Source organism: Salvelinus sp. IW2-2015, linkage group LG19 (assembly GCF_002910315.2).
Source record: "Salvelinus sp. IW2-2015 linkage group LG19, ASM291031v2, whole genome shotgun sequence".
In the NCBI taxonomy this organism is placed as follows: Eukaryota; Metazoa; Chordata; class Actinopteri; order Salmoniformes; family Salmonidae; genus Salvelinus; species Salvelinus sp. IW2-2015.
Genome location: NC_036859.1, coordinates 16,513,735 through 16,531,374, shown reverse-complemented (window position 1 = coordinate 16,531,374; position 17,640 = coordinate 16,513,735). Strand labels below are relative to the sequence as shown.

At 42.6% G+C, this 17,640-nt stretch overlaps 1 pseudogene; it reads right to left on the bottom strand.

The window, feature by feature from the left end:
- Nucleotides 1-17,640, bottom strand: part of LOC111978952 (cadherin-2-like) — an 85,246-nt pseudogene that overhangs the window by 29,801 nt on the left and 37,805 nt on the right.

The window sequence follows — 17,640 nt, the reverse complement described above, 5'->3', positions numbered from 1 at the left end:
CACAACCACACACACACACACACACACACACACACACACACACACACACACACAGAAAGGCTTTTAAAATTGATGTGCCATCCTCCCATGGCTGTAATGAATGTGATTTGAAACAAAGGAGGATGGTACCTGCAAGCCAGACTCTAAATACCCAGATGGCTCCAATTGCCTATGCTGTTCCACAGAGAGAGACTGTTGGGAGAGAGACTGAAGCAGCGCCAGAAAAGTCACAATAACCTTGAACGCTCCATGGTAAAATGAAAACAAGACGCCGGCAAACTTAGGTAGTCAAAGTCAGTGAATGACAGATGCAATTTCCCTGCTGCAGAACAGTCATGCCTCAGAAAGTCCCTTATTTACTTTCTCCTCCGTCTGTAATTACTGATCGCCAATTCGTTACACAGTATCCCAAGTACTGAAACTAGCAGAAAGTTCTCTGTGCAAACAGCAAAATTAATGACTGTTTTGCCTTACAAAACGAGACCCATCTTACGCCGCCTCGGCACGCATGCCACCCCTCCCTGACGATCTACGGAGCTGTTGGAGCGTCTCCACTAATCATGTTTGAAATCCGATTATGCTGCTTTCACACATTTGAAATGCAGAGAGGCAAGCAGACAGATAGCGGGGAACATGCTTCAGAAATATCTATTACCCTATTAAACTGGAGGAGAAAGTGAGAGCGGTAATTATTTGTGACCTGGCGTCTGGAATGATGAATGGTGTGGAGGGTTTGCTTAGAAGCCTTAGCCACAACACACATCTATCTATCTCTGGAGTGTACTGCATGTCTCTCTGCACCTTGTTGGAGTTTACCTCCATCCTCTGACTGTGTGTGTGTGTGTGTGTGTGTGTGTGTGTGTGTGTGTGTGTGTGTGTGTGTGTGTGTGTGTGTGTGTGTGTGTGTGTGTGTGTGTGTGTGTGTGTGTGTGTGTGTGTGTGTGTGTGTGTGTGTGTGTGTGTGTGTGTGTGTGTGTGTTGTTATAGACAAGTATAAAATCACCCTCTCTAAGACCTAGGGTGGGTCTTGGTTTTCAGCCTGACTCTTTTGTTGATGTTGATGGTCTTGGCAGGGGAGGTCACTTTGATGTTAACGAGCCAATTGTTACTTCTTCATTGATTAACACTAGGACCAGCAAAGCAGTCATTTCACTGCTCGTGACTTTATTCATTTTATTATTCTGATGGGGGCATGATTTTTAAAGTCATGTGCCCATCCGTCCTTGACCCTTCRTAAATAAGTCTATTTAACCCACTGCCGCTGTTAGAATCGTAATAACACAAACAGAACTGGAGTCATAGACGTTTTTAGGAGGGCATGTCATTATTTTAATGTTTTTCCCATTTTCCCCTCCTTCTCCCAACAGTAGGGCCTGCGCTGCTCATTCATCCGACATGGAAGGTGCAGAGGCCAGTTGATAATCACCCCGATAATTGCTTCTAAAACTGAACCTAAACTATACCAAACTACATTAAATAAAGTATGATGGGGTAGAAAGGGGGAGCATGGGTGAGTTGCAGAGCGAGAGGAAGCGGATAATGCATAATAACCTATTCTGAATGAATAACAGGGTGGGCCATTATATTCTATTGGTATATTATAATTATAATCTCAAAATGGTGGGGAAGATATTAATCATGACATCTCTATTACTCTTCTGATTCTGAACCTCAGCTAAACAATTAACCATAATCCCAACGTTACTACCTTGCATGAATCTGCAGGTAGCTAACCAAACAGGTCCAATGTTAGCTGTTACCTTTATTTAACTAGGCAAGTCAGTTAAGAACAAATTCTTATTTACAATGGAGGCCTACATGTAGCTAGCTAGACTCTCTTACCCGTATATATGGATAGACTCCATCTCTGTCACAAATGCCATGGTTGCCCTTAGTTTGAAGATGTAATATACAACAGCTTTCTATGTGTTCCCTTTTCGACTCTGTCTYCATATTTGCGATCAAACGGCAGAATTTTCTCAATCGCCTTAATTATTATACTCTAATTCCACTGATTTCAAAACTCTGTCCTCCAGAAAGTGGAGAGCAACACTTATGCAGTTCTACTACCTGATATATAAAAATAAAAAAAGCAGCATCAGAATGGATGACCTACACATACTGACCAGCTCATATTATAGACGGAAGGTGCTACATGGCAGACCAATCTGAACTCATCTCTCGGCATGTCCAGCCCTCTCATTATCTCAGCCAATCATGGCTAGCGGGAAGGTTGCTGTCATTTTTCTTGGCTAAACAAACTAGGCTCGTAATTTAACAATTGTATTTCTATTTAGAGATGGCATACAAGTTTGTTATTAAGGCACATGAAAGTTCACATGTTCCCGAATTTATTTAGAGAAAAATAAATACGTTTACATTCAAATGGCGCTCCTGTGAAGTAGTGACGCGCGACATACGCCTAGTTTCCTGAAACGAGGAACACATGGTTTCTGTTTCATAATTGTAACAAAGTCACTCCAGCCTAGAGTAACATAAACTAATGAAAAGGCTATTTTGTTATTTGAAATGGGAGAGAATCTTTTTTATTTTTATGTTACCTAACGCCTTCATGAACACAACCAAATAATTATTTAGTGATAGTATATATGAAGTGTATTAATTACACTGTTAGAATGTTTCAGTCAGAATTACAGCTAGTTAGCTTGAAAGGGGTTTGTCAAGGCCCAGCGGTTCTAGTGTTAAAACATTCCCCCAGGGCCGATGTGTTCGCAGCGTTCGCTAATATAGCATCTAATTGCTGATGTGATTAAGGATCGCATGATGATGATTCATGACAGCCATTGCTGATAACCAGATAACCACACACGGCCCAATAAACTGTTGAGATATATAGTGGAGGCCTCTGAAGTCAATCAAAGATTTGGTTACTACCATGTCATCTAGTCCAAAGCCACCACTGTCAAAATAAGTCAATCACATTGACAAACAGCACTGACATTGACATCAATTGTCAATCAGAGTCTAGACCAGGCCCACCCTCCTAAAAAGCATGTGCTTACCCATTTGGGTCCGCTTATTTCTATTTAAAAACTACTGTGGCCAAGCCCCTTGTTTATCTGCCCTGAACATGTGTGCATTTCTCTTTAAATGACCGACACGGGTGACTAATGATGTCATTAGAATCACATACCTGCAGGAGTCACAATGGTAAATGAGCGTCAGCAGCTAACGATGCTGTTTTCAATACTAGCGCTAAATCATCCCCTGTAGAATTTTAAACCTCCACTGCTGCACTCACACTAACTAGACATAACTCTCAACAGTTTTAATCTGGAGGCTTATAAAAGAAGGCACTTGCCTTTTATGCAGTGGTTTSGGAGAGGTGCTTTTGAAATGTACTGCTTGGGTAACTAATTTGTCCTGTATATGACTGGAGGAAGAGACAATGTATTTTCAGACGGTGTCTTTGTTGAACAAAGAGGCTCATTGTACTGTACTTAGAGGCATTCATTAACAATGAAAGTCCACAACGTAAGATCAGACAACGCTGACTTCAATAATTCAACCTAAAACAGCTCACTCACACCGGTGCAAATTGGGTTGAAAGAGAGAGAAAGGGCTGAGAACGAGCTGCAGAGAAAAGGCTGAAAGAGAGAGAGAGAGCAAGAGTGAGAGAGAGAAAGCCTCCCAAAGAGCTTAAATGTGAGTCTGTGCTGTCTTGCCAATTAACACCATTCCACCGAGTGAGAAAGAAAGACTGTCACAGATTATGGCCATTCAATTGAACAGGAACACATAATCGAGTACTGAGTATGAGGGGAGAAATACAAACCCAGCCGTTTGAGTCTCGTTTCTCCTCATTTCCCTGTTCTCTCTCTCTCTGTGACACACTTCATTACATCACCACATCACATGGCCACTCTCATCTACAGCCAATCACAATGTTGACTAATGAGCACATGGTCAAGATTTAGCCATGTCTGTCAAGCCCAGCGGAACGGCGGCTCTTTAAAGCCTAGACACAGATGTTGTTTGAATCACGACTAGGGATCCCCTCTGGTTGGATTTTTATTTATTTATTTATTTTACCTTTATTTAACTAGGCAAGTCAGTTAAGAACAAATTCTTATTTTCAATGATGGCCTAGAAACAGTGGGTTAACTGCCTTGTTCAGGGGCATAACGACAGAACAACAGACCTTTTCAGCTCGGGGATTTGAACTTGCAACCTTTCGGTTACTAGCCGAAACACTAGGCTACCCTGCCGCCCCATGACGAACATACCGCCATAACCCGCCACAAAAAGGCTGATTGAAATCAGTCTTTATGAGGAGCTATTCTGCATCAGTTGTGTGCAGCACTGCTACCCACTGATCAGGCTGAGTATATGTTTGTGCTCCCCATTAAATGAACACTTAAAGATACCCGTAAAACACCACTCTCAACGTCAACGTTTTTGGTATCCTTCCCCAGATCTGTGATTTGACACAATCCTGTCTCGGGGCTCTATGGACAATTCCTTCGACCTCATGCCTTGGTTTTTGCTCTGAGATGCACTGTCAACTGTGGGACCTTATATAGACAGGTTTGTGCCTTTGCAAATCATGTCCAATCAATTGAATTTACCACAGGTGGACTCCAAGCAAGTTGTAGAAAAATCTCAAGGATGATCAATGGAAACCGGATGCACCTGAGCTGAATTTTGAGTATCATAGCAAAGGGTCTGAATACCTATGTACAGTGGATTGTGAAAGCATTCACACTCCTTGGCATTATTCCTGTTTTGTTGCCTTGAATTAAAATAGATTTTTTTGGAGGTTTGTTTTATTTGATTTACACAACATGCCAACCACTTTGAAGATGCAAAATATATTTGTTTGTYAAACAAACAAGAAATAAGACAAAAAAACTGAAAACTTGAGCGTGCATAACTATTCATCCCCCCAAAGTCAATACTTTGTAGAGCCACCTTTTGCAGCAATTACAGTTGCAAGTCTCTTGGGGTATGTCTCTATAAGCTTGGCACATCTAGCCACTGGGATTTTTGCCCATTCTTCAGGGCAAAACTGCTCCTTCAAGTTGGATTGGTTCTGCTTGTGTACAGCAATCTTTAAGTCATACCACAGATTCTCAATTGGATTGAGGTCTGGGCATTGACTAGGCCATTCCAAGACATTTACATCTTTCCCCTTAAACCACTCGAGTGTTGCTTTAGCAGTATGCTAAGGATCATTGTCCTGCTGGAAGGTGAACCTCCATCCCAGTCTCAAATCTCTGGAAGACTGAAACAGGTTTCCCTCAAGAATTTCCCTGTATTTAGCACCATACATCACTCCTTCAATTCTGACCAGTTTCCCAGTCCCTGACGATGAAAAYAATCCCCACAGCATGATGCTGCCACCACCATGCATCACTGTGGGGATGGTATTCTCGGGGTGATGAGAGGTGTTGGGTTTGCGCCAGACATAGCGTTTTCCTTGATAGCCCAAAAGCAAAATTTTWGTCTCATCTGACCAGAGTACCATCTTCCATATGTTTGGGGAGGCTCCCACATGCCTTTTGGCGAACACCAAACGTGTTTGCTTATTTTTTTCTTTAAGCAATGGCTTTTTTCTGGCCACTCTTCAGTAAAGTCCAGCTCTGTGGAGTGTACGGCTTAAAGTGGTCCTATGGACAGAAACTCCAATCTCCACTGTGGAGCTTTGCAGCTCCTTCAGGGTTATGTTTGGTCTCTTTGTTGCCTCTGTGATTAATGCCCTCCATGCCTAGTCCATGAGTTTTGGTGGGCGGCCCTCTCTTAGCAGGTTTGTTGTGGTGCCATATTCTTTCCATTTTTGAATSATGGATTTAATGGTGCTCCGTGGGATGTTCAAAGTTTCGGATATTTTTTTATAACCCAACCCTGATCTGTACATCTCCACAACTTTGTCCCTGACCTGTTTGGAGAGCTCCTTGGTCTTCATGGTGCCGCTTGCTTGGTGGTGCCCCTTGCTTAGTGGTGTTGCAGTCTCTGGGACCATTCAGACAGGTGTATTTTTACTGAGATCATGTGACACTTAGGTTGCACACAGGTGGACTATATTTAACTAATTATGTGACTTCTGAAGGTAATTGGTTGCACCATATCTCATTTAGGGGCTTCATAGCAAAGGGGGGTGAATACATATGCACGCACCACTTTACCGTTTTTTATTTTGTCAAATTTTTTGAAACAAGCAATTTTTTACATTTCACTTCACCAATTTGGACTATTTTGTGTATGTCCATTATGTGAAATCAAAATCAAAATCAATTTAAATTACAGGTTGTAATGCAACAAAATAGGAAAAACGCCAAGGGGGATGAATACTTTTGCAAGGCAATGTAAATAAGGTATTTCAGTTTTTGTAATTTAATACATTTTAGAATAAGGCTGTAATGTAACAAAATTTGGAAAAAGGGAAGGGGTCTGAATACTTTTTGAATGCACTGCCAAGATATATATATATATATATATATATATATTTGTATATATTTTATTTATTACTGTTCCCTAACCCTACTACCCCTCCCCTAATTGGAGTAAACTAATGGACAACAACACTTAGCAACACTTAGGCTTCTCTTTCCAGCTTTTACACACTATATACATTTTACGGACACAGGATATTTTACATCAGCTATCATTTATTTCTTTTTAGTCCCATTCTTCAGCTACCCTCAATCCCTCCCATCTATCCCTGAAGAACGTCCAGTTTTGATTTCTATTTGCCATACATTTTTCAACTGTGCTGTGATGTTTCACAAAAGTTCTGAACCTTTCTATTCTCATGGTTTCTATGGATTGTAAATTAAAGATAAACATTTTTGCTAAGAGCATTATTATATTATTGATCGATTGACTAAGACTTTCAGATCACCCAGCAGTGCTATTTGCAGAGTTAACTCCAGGTAAATGTGGCAATTCTTCAGCCATTCCTGAACCTGTGACCAAAAGCAAGCTACGTATGGGCTGTACCAAAACATGAAGTTTTAAATAGCGAGCATCCATTCAGTCTCGCGGAACATCTGCTACAATTTAGGGAACAAATCATCTGTTTATGCTCCGGCGAGGCTAATAAGCGGAATTGGATGCAACGGCGTAATCCGAATTGGAACATTCCACGTTCCACAATGCTACCCGAAGTCACAAATAAACAACAACTATTAGAGAGAGAGGGGTTAGGAGGGAGGATGCATGTGGAGGTGTTGGACGTACCTGCTGGCTCTGGCCTACAGGGGGCGTCAGTCTCACTTGGGTCTGCCATTGCTGCTGATTGGTCTCGTCCCTGGCTACGACAACTAGGGGCACTGTAGGGAGGGTGGACAAGGTCAAAGTCCTGAGAGCGTAGACAACCCCGTCAGCCTCTATCCGGAAGTCGGACGGGTTACTGCACTCGAACCGCACCAGTCCTCCTSGGCCGCAGTTCACAAACTTCACTGTAAGAGAAGGAGAGGGGAAACAGAACATGAGATTGAAGCTGAGGCAACCTGGGAGCGAGAGACAGAAAGACAGCGAATAGACACTCAAACAGACAGACGGACATCCAGACTACTCCCACACCACTCACAGACTGTGTGGTAGAGTCCACAAAGGTTCTCCAATTCCTCCTAAAACTCATACATTATTTATGTCAAGCTGCGCCACAAAGGTATTGTTCTAAACAGGTGCGGTAGAGAGAGAGAGAAGGAGAAAAGGAAAGAAAGCAAAAGGGGAGATGTGCACCCCTGAAGGGCACTTGCTGAATACAACTAAGACTGCTAAAATGGGAGTCTGTTTGATGACTGAATGTAATGCTTCACTGCAAGTAGGTTGTTTGTTTTAATATTAACAGAAAAAAAGGAGAAAAAAAGAAAGAAAGCTAAAATACCAAAACTTTGCCCTTTAAAACTGATGTGCTAATTAGACTGTGGCTAAATTAACTGTTGGTTCTGGGTAAATAGAAGCATCAGATTCAATAAATAAAATAATGTATTATTTTATTATTTATTATTTATTTATTTTAGCTCAAGTCGTTGCACAGTAGCTTTCTCCCCAATGACAAACGCGGATGCTTCGCCGTGGTCGGCTAGCGATCCCAACTCTCAGGGAGTGAGAAGTGTGTGATGTTTATTTCATAAGTGAGTACACATGCACACGTACACACACAGCTGCAGTGACACACACACACACATGGCTCCTGGGAGCTCTAGTACACAGTCCCAGAGCGCTGCAGTGGCAGTGGTCTGACATCGGTTCATGTTACAAGTGAGTGACAGTGCATCTCAAACACCCCACCTGCACACACACACATCCACACACACAGACTCAGGTACACAAACACCTATGCACACGCACATGCACACATACACAAACACTTCAATATTCCAGTGCTTGTTCAGTGCCTCCTGTGTGTAAAGATTTCCCTGACAGCTCTGTTTTCTGTAGCGGTGATAGAGAACAGAACCCAGTATACAGATAATACTGAAACTCCTTCAAGCTAAAGAGATCAGACGTAAAGATATCACTTCTGTGGAGGCTGCGCCAATGCCATTTTGAATTATTAAACCAGATGTGGAATGACTTTTTTTTTAAGTATTTTTTTTAAACGGTATCTAATCCCCCATATTGTGTTACCTTAAGGACAGAGAGTGCTATAGAGAGCTGTGCCTTCAGAGGGTCTTTACATTGGAGTCACAGCAGTGTGAGGTAGCGCATTATATGTGGAGGGAGGGAGGCTGAGCCCTGGCTCTGAACAGGAGCTAAGGTTTAACCCCAGGCCCTATTGACTGGGTGCTGAGCAAGGATGTTGGTGAAAAAAGCTAAAATAGAAGCTACTATTTTTATTTTGCACACTCGCACAAACACACACACACACACACACATACAGTACACACACACACACACATACACACACCGAAATACAATTCACTACCTACTAATAACCTTTCTGTGACATAGAAGATTAACACTGTCGTGCTAGTTGAACTAAAGAGAAAGCCTTTTGTGTTCGCTTGTTTCCGGCACTCAACATAATAAACAAAATGTACCAGTTCCTTTCTATTCCGGAACATAAAGCACAATGGCTAAACCACCACAGCAGGAGATAGAGCAATTTTACCAATGACAAAGTATTGTGAAATTCTGAAAATTGGGCAAAGCATAAAGAGAGGGMAAAAAACATTTGCTTAGTCAGACTGTTGATTTTCACAGTGGACACAAAGGTATCCAGTGGAGTGTACCTTACCGAATTAACCCCCATGTCCTCACCAAAAGCACACAGAAACAGGCATTTTTTAAAAAGGACATAATGTTCACATCATTTTCAAAAACCTGAAAACAGAGGAGAGGAGAGGGAGACCGACAGATAAGTCAAGAGAAGAGAGAAAATAATGAAGGTTATAATGAATAAATACTATACAAGGACTGAGCCCTGTTGGGAGAAACAGTTGAAAGGGCCCTGGATGCAACCCATTACATTGTGCTAGACAGATAAAGCATCACATCTGCAAACAAAGCCACAGCATGGTACATTGGTCTGCTGCTCCTGAGGAATTGCCGTTCATCTAAATATTGATGAAAAGCACACAAAGGTGTCTCAGAGAGTGGCTCGGCATTGTGGGGGGAAAAGCAGAGTGAACACTCTATGTAATGAAGATATACAAGATACAACGGGAGGAGAATCTATACTGGAACCAAACGCACCACAGGCCTATATATTGACCATCTGCACACTGCACAGAGATTTTTTTCAAGCAACCTCATCCAATTAGTAATTTTTTGTCTTTGAACCTGGAAAAGCAGACTTCAGAGCGCTTAGTGACCTTGGTTAGCGGAAGGTGTTTCCTTCCAGCCACCCGTCTGTAAATTCAAAGCCTTCAGGCAATCAACTCAACAGCAGTAGTCCGGCTGATGCTCAGACACATAGGCAGAATACAGAGAGAAGTGTCAGAACGGCTCAGCTCACAATGACAGCCTCTCAAAGGTCTACTGGGTGGATGAGACTGTATCATTAAAGGGAGAGGTGAGACAATCTAATTCACACGCTCTATTGCTAATGAGGTATGTTGATTGGCTGGCCGAAACACTCTGTTTGTTGTGGCCTATCGGATCAAAGAGATGATAAGAACCTGATTAGTGATAATATTGCTTCATCTTAATGATCATTTATGGGGCTAGTCGCTGAGCTGAGCCTGGTTGGTCGCTCCCAATAATTACAAACAAGGCTACAATGTTGCTCCCTGTGTGGATGTACAGTGTGTGTCTGGGTGTGTGCAATACCATGGGTTAGCCCGGTGTTTCCCAAACTCGCTCCTGGGGACCCCAAGGGGTGCACATTTAATTTTTCTCCCTAAAGCTTGATGATTAGTTGATTATTTGACTAAGCTGTGTATTACTAGGGCAAAAACCAAAATGTTGGGACCCTTGGGGCCCCGAGGACCGAGTTTTGGAAACCCTGGGTTAGCCTGTATTCGATTGCAGTGGTTTCCCTGTGAGCCTTTGTGGCACTGAGGCCTGTTGTTGGAATGCTGAGCTCCAGTTCTCTAGCTCAGTCTGAGATTTGGCCATGTGAACACCTCTGGGAGGCCCTTCAGCAGCCAGGCGCCATGGCAATCGCTGTGCAAATTCTCAGCAGGCAGCACAAATTCCAATAATAATGAATGGGGATGTCCACCGTGTGTCTATTCATTTATCAGCCCGAAACTCCCATAGCCTATAGAAGACAGGAGCAGCATTTACTAACCCTGGATGTTCCAGTTTATCTATATCTAGATTTATCGTCTCCCRGAGGTATAACGAAACTAAAAGAGATCCTCGCTGACACCACCACCACCACCACGCCCTATTAGACATGTCGTCATGGCCACAGGGCCAAGGAAATAAAGGTCTTTGGTTTGGACAGAAACGCCGATGCAGCAGAGAGAGGGGTATATACTGCTGCTGTTAGGGGGGAAGAAAACAGGCCAGTCAGCAGAAAGGCCAGTCCAACTAATGCCCCTTGCCGGGGCACAAAATTACCTCCGACTCAACAAGCCCATTCACAGGCTTATAGAAACCCCCGCAGCTGACTAGCAACACAAAAAAATAAAACAGCTAACCTCCCCAAAGTGCCACTCTTTTGTCTGTCTCCATCACGTGGTGTCGCTAACAGACAAGCACAACTACAGAGAGCAGATAGAGGGGGGAGAGACGGAGATAGAGAGAGGAGAGAGACAGCGACAGAGAGAGGAGAGAGACAGAGAGAGAGATACATCATTTGCTTAATTTGCAGCGTTCTAGAGAACTGTCACACGGGACAGCAGTTTCTTTTAAGACCTAAAATACAGTATCTCATTCTCATGCAGCCTACCTCACAATGGGAACACATAAAGAGGTCGTCTGCCGGAGCCTAACGTCGAGACAGTACATAAAATGTTCCATAGTCTTTACCTTTTTATGCCTATCTGCCAATCCAATATAGTGGCACTAAGTTAGTAAAAAGCTGGTCCCTGTAATGTGCTGTAAATGTGGCAAGACATAACACCATGTCATGTGGTTCGTCCTGATATTACCATCATTCATCTCCAGCTGGTGATGTCACTGACAGGCGTAAAATACTCAGCATAGGTGTTTCATCAGTCGCCTGGCAGAAATGCAGACCCCGGCGAATGCTCCAGAGATAATCCTAGCGGGCAAATGCCAGGACGCCACTGATACAAATGCATTTTCATGAACACAGATCACCAAATCGAGTTCATGCTCTAACGCTGGGCCTAGATGGCTGCACTGGAGATGAGACAATGCCATATATCACATAGGCTCTAAATGAGCTGTGCTCAGCGGAATGTCCATGCAAGAGGATGTTGTTTACAAGATGGTGGCTAAGCTGAAACTTGGCTAGGTCACATGCCGGTGCCTCAATTAAAATCAAAGTGCTAAGAAAGACACTCTATAGGAAAATGAAATAGTGGCTAAATGAATAAAGGGCAATTTGACATCAAGTTTGAGACCACAAAACATTTATTTTCTGAAACATTTAGCATGAAATTAGGACTTTCTGCTATTGCACCCTTCACAATATTCTGTCCTATAATTGTCCAATTATTATATAAAAAGTGAAAGTAACACCATACTGATGCTTTTGAAGTATCATAGCGTGATACTACCCATACTTATGCATGCCTGTGTACTTCGTTCCCATTTAGGTTGTGTTTAAGCTTTTCCTCTGAATACATGTTCTATACCCTCAAGGGTAATATGCCATTTTAGCTGGTTAGCCTTTGGCTTTTTATGTCAAAGCTTTTTTTCCATCTTAAGAATCTTAAACCCATTCATTCTGCGGACATGAGGCTCGAACAGCAATGTCCTTGCGATGAGTAGCAGGGAACTCTTGAGGGAAAGTAAACAGTTTACAGTTGATGTCTGGATGTTGGAATGACAAGGCTGGTCTTTGCCAGACTGGGGCCTTGCTTGAAGCGGTATTACTAATGCAGAGAACTTCAAACGCCACAGAGAACCATGTGTTAAAGGCTCTGCCTAAAATATGTACAGGATTCGCAAGAAAGAAACATGGAGAAATGTCGACTTGCCCCACTAATGTCTTTCTGCAAAATAAACTTGTGAAAAAGGAAAAGGCTATCAAAGTCACACGGGCTACGCTATAGGCAGCAGCCTTACTTTCTTATGGTGACCAACTCCCACGACAATTATGTGTTATTGCAGAATTATAGCCCCCTCCTGAAACTGAGGCTTCAGTTAAAGGATGAAAACACACTACCACATTGCATTGATACCACCTTTCTTTACCATGCTCGCCCACACTGGCACAAACACACTCGGAGACACAACCAGCACAACCAGCATTATCATAGCAGCTAGCAGCAATATCCTATGCAGGTCCTTTTCAATCTCAGATAAACTGACCTATGGGCTCTCTGGATATGCTAAACGGACCCCTGAGGGAATAAAACAGCCTTGTTCCATAAATGAGATCCCCTCCTGTTCTCCTTTCTCTTAACACTTAGCATTTCACTCACGTCAGCACATGACCATTGGCTCTCCCGGGGGCCAGCGGACTTGCCTGACAGTCAATGTATTGGGAGGACAATAACAAGGTAAGCAGATCGACTCCCCGCCAGTGCCCAACAGTCACCTCCATTTCCTTCACAGAGCGGGAGATGCAGATCGCTTCTCTGGATCGGGCCCATTAAAGGACAAAGTCCCTGTGTTGTTTGGTCGAACCTGGAAAATTAGCCTTAGCTATCTCCATTGGGTTACCATCGTCAAATAAGGGCCTTTCATTCTCATTTCATTCTCATTGACTGGGGGTGTTTTTTCTGTACGGAATCAGAAGGACGTTCGCTGTTGTGTTCTAATTGCTATGTTCTACAGCTAGAATGTAAAAATTAGCCATAGTCATCTCCTTGTTAGTTTCATCATCATATGAGGACCTCTTATTATGAAGGCTGAAGAGCTTTTGAAGATATTTTAGTCACTGAATGAAATGCTGTCTGTTAGCTGCTGCTAGAGGGAGATTTTTTWAAAGTAAACGGGTTAGTGTGAAAAGAGATATCACCGATTCAGATGTTCAACAGTCTTTGTTTGGTAAATGAGATGATTCTAGTGTGTTTTTGGTGTCACAGGAGCCTAGCCTAGCGTCTAGCTGGATTACTGTGTCATCGGAGCCAAGAGCTGATAATGGCTAAGCTACATCCTTCTTTACTTATCAGCAACATAGCTACTGGGATTTGGGTTCTGCGAGCAGAGCGATCAGGACAGCCGCTTGATACAGCGTTTCAGGCTTAAGGAGGGTATTAAACTGACCACATTATTAAAAGGGTGTCAAATAGCTCTCAACAGCTCTTTATGAAGACTTTAACATGGCTAGCTAGTAGCTAACTCCATTGCAATACATACAGGTGAATGGAGAGTCTCAGATCAACATGAAAATATGATATTTGAACTGCTAGGGAGCTAACACTTCTTAACACTGTCTTTTACTCTGCTTAGTAGTGTCCTGAGTTTCTTCTGACCACGTGAAACGGTCAGATCATGTGTTGAAGGAAAAATACCCACTCCTTTGAAGGAGAWCACCAGCAGCAGCACATAACCTCGAGCATATTTTACACCTCCTTCACTTTCTCTGGGATCAAAGGGAGATAATGAAAACCTATTTCTTTGAAGAATTAAAACTATCGTTTTAACTGTAAAACCTTGACTAGGATAACGGAAGGGTCAGTGTGTGTGCCCATATAAAACRGTTGTAACCTCTCCTCCTCCCATTGGCATCTGACTGTAGCTGGCTGGGCCGACAATGCCCAGACACCTCTAGACAACGTTAAATCAAAGTTATTAGAAATAAAACCATTGAACTTTGTGTCTATAATTGATGTCCTTTAACCTCGCCCTCTCATAAAGGTCATTGAATTTTATTTGTGCTTCCCTTGTTCAATTTTAACTGCTGAACATCGCTCACTCTGCCCAATCGCCACCGTCCACCTTCCAAGGTAGGGAGGGAGGGCAGTGAAAATATATCTATGTGCGGTTAGCTCCTAAGATGCCTTTTCAAAATCTGATTGTGAATAATAAGCCACTTTCCACGTCGACATTCATTGCACCTTACTGCAGCATCGTGTATAACAGAGGCCATTTCCCACTGACCTTACAGTGGGGGAAAACACATTTGCCCAATGTTACACAGCTTTCTGCATCCATTTCAAATAGGCTGCAGTACTGTTGAAGTGCCATTACAGAACTTCTGATAATTTGACACATGCCAGCTCTGGAATAGAAGGGTGGGAACAATGCAAGAAATACTGTGCCATCATATACAATATAAATACAATTTTGCCCAAGGTAACGCATGTGATATGAACTTGTTTAGATTCACTGTCAACATAATATGATATTATATCACAAAACACTTCAAAACAAACATACAGACTCACACAGCAGAAATAGAGCCAACTGTATCTCTCATAGTCACAGACACACTGCACTAGTGACATCCAATTTTCAATCACATGTAAGTGAAATGCTTTTACTCTTAACGCTGTACTGAAATAACTGAAACCACCTCTTGAAAACCACTCRGGCACAGTAGAAGGGCAATTACTGAGTCCACTCAGTTTGAGCAACATGGTAYAAGCAGGTCAAACATGTCATATACCTGTATAAGACCTTACTTTAATGTACCAATAGTATAACTGAATCATCCACTCAGAACATGGGYCTCTCACATTTCCATTTGGACGAAATTCAGAGAATAAAGAAAACCTTGAAAGAAGAAGGGCAGCCATCAACCTTGTCATCATCAGCCAATCATTTTGAACCCCGGTGAGGAAGGCTGGGTCAAGGGCTAGAAATGGAGCCAGTCAGAGAGAGGGAACATATTTCTGTTGGCTACATGGCTGGATCACGAGGGGGCTGACCATTAAAGTGCCTGAGTGCAACCTGTAATGGGGCATTAGCCGGGGCTTTTGATCTGAAACTGAGGGCTTCAAAGCCATTCATTTTACCCCCTTGATCATTTCTGTCAGAATGCCTTTGTTATAAAAAAAAACTGTGTGTCAGAGAGAAAAACCCAATGATAGAGTGAGTTGGTAGGTCCCCACTGTGGGCATGTTCATGGAGACTCTTAAGATGTTTTAATTATCCCTCCAGCGCAACGGAAAGGGGGCTGTTGTCGGGTTGCTCCTCACAGCAGGACCAGGCTGCCTGGCTAGCCTCAGCTAAAATGACACACACAAAAATCAACCACTCAATTCAATTGTTTTGATTCACTATCAACAGCGTGGCATGTAGCTGAGACCAACACTGATCAATAGGTTGAACGAACTCAAAGGTTCAGATCTTCTGATTGAGGGGTAACATTGTCATAAATAACACCCTGAGAGACATGTAGAAAGACAATGGTATAGCTGCTGTCAGAAAGTATAGCTAACACTGCCGTGGCAGAAGTATAACATAGCATTAGGGTTCGGCTGAGGCATCTGCAAGCTCAAACAGACACGATTTGCATCGCCACCCAATTCAAATGACCTCTCAGCACAGCAGCTTGTTGGGAGATATTCTGTTGGGGTGTGGAAACGGACAGACTGGCGTTGCGCAGCATTTCAGATTGTTTTACATTTACACACTCACTGAATGGACAATGCCTTTTCACTCGTTCCAGCCAAAAACCCATCCCCAAGTGTTGCCGCGCCTCTGCCAAGTTTCAGGCACTACGCCTCTCAGCTGCTTGACATAGGTGAGATACTGAGCTTCACTTGACAATGAAATCGTTAAGGATGGGAAGGGGGCAATTAACTGTTTGTCAAGTAATTTATGTTTGAAGGCCTTTAGAGTGTTGAATTAAATCAAACAGGACTTGCTATAATTTCTGTGGTGGTTTGGAGTGGGATTTACACCACTTATAAAACAGAGTGGTGAATATAAAACAGACCCAACTACTTCAGAGGTTTAGCAAAGCTAACGAGAGAGAAAAGCTCTTGACTAGAAAAATGCTACATCATTTGAATAGTCATCATAAAGTGATTGAGAGCTTGTGATGACCAAATAATGAATACCTCTATTTATTTAGATGACTAAGTTCTAAATCAATGGGAGAAAAAGCTAGCACAAAGCAGCACCATGACAATGCAGGATAAAGATCCCAAATCATAGAGAGCAATATAACTTTGATTAGTTAGGGACAAAGGCCTTCTGATTCAAAAGTAAAGAGTAAGAAGACAAAGGAGATTTCCCAGGAGCTCCGTGAGAGAGGCAGAGAGAGAGAGAGAGCGAGAGAGAGGGAGCCATTTGTACGTTATCAATTCGGATAAAATTAAGACTCCTGTACATTTGGGCGTGATTAAATTCCGACAAATTGTCCAACCTCCTGCGCTTGTGCTCGACATACAGTTCATTAAACAACGCAGTCTCGGAGCCAGCCAGCCAGCTCCATCCACCACAAATAATAAGCGTCACGCATGGCAGAGGGACCACACGTTTGGTGGCCCCGTAATCACACACATGACACGCCCGCGCATATCTACACACCACAGGCCTAACACAGCCAGATGAACCCATGGGCCTGTGAATTGCACTGTCTAAAAGTGTTAATTCTTATTATAAGTGTCTTATAATCCTGTAATAGTATCTCATTACATAGAAAAACACATTTCAGTCCCCCAGTACGACCTCGGTGTTGAGTAACGACACAGACAGACTGCCTCTCCCTGTTAGCCTATACAGTAGCATGAGGATCAAGGCGCTCGGACAGAACACAATGAATATTTCCAATTACATGCACTAGTACCCACTATCTGTTCAACTAGTCATTTGCAGACAAGTGTTCAGATGTCAAGGCAGTCTGTCCCTTGGATATAACCCCCAAAAACACTTGGATTTAACAAACAGACTACAGATGTAGGATCTTAATTTGAGAGTTTGCTACAGCAGGAAAATGATCCTGCATCAACACAACAGGAAATGTTAATTATCATAATTAATGGACATTTTTGTAGGGGTTGGGGAGGTCCAATCTGAAATGGTTAAGTGGAAACTTCAGAAGCACTACAAGTTGTACATTTCCTACACTGCAGASAAGTTCTCATGCAACAGAGTGATCAAATTAAGATCTTGTAGGCAATATTACAAATCCAATCAATACTATGTTGGGTGTTGTTCTATGTCATAAATGAGATTCCACCTAAACCT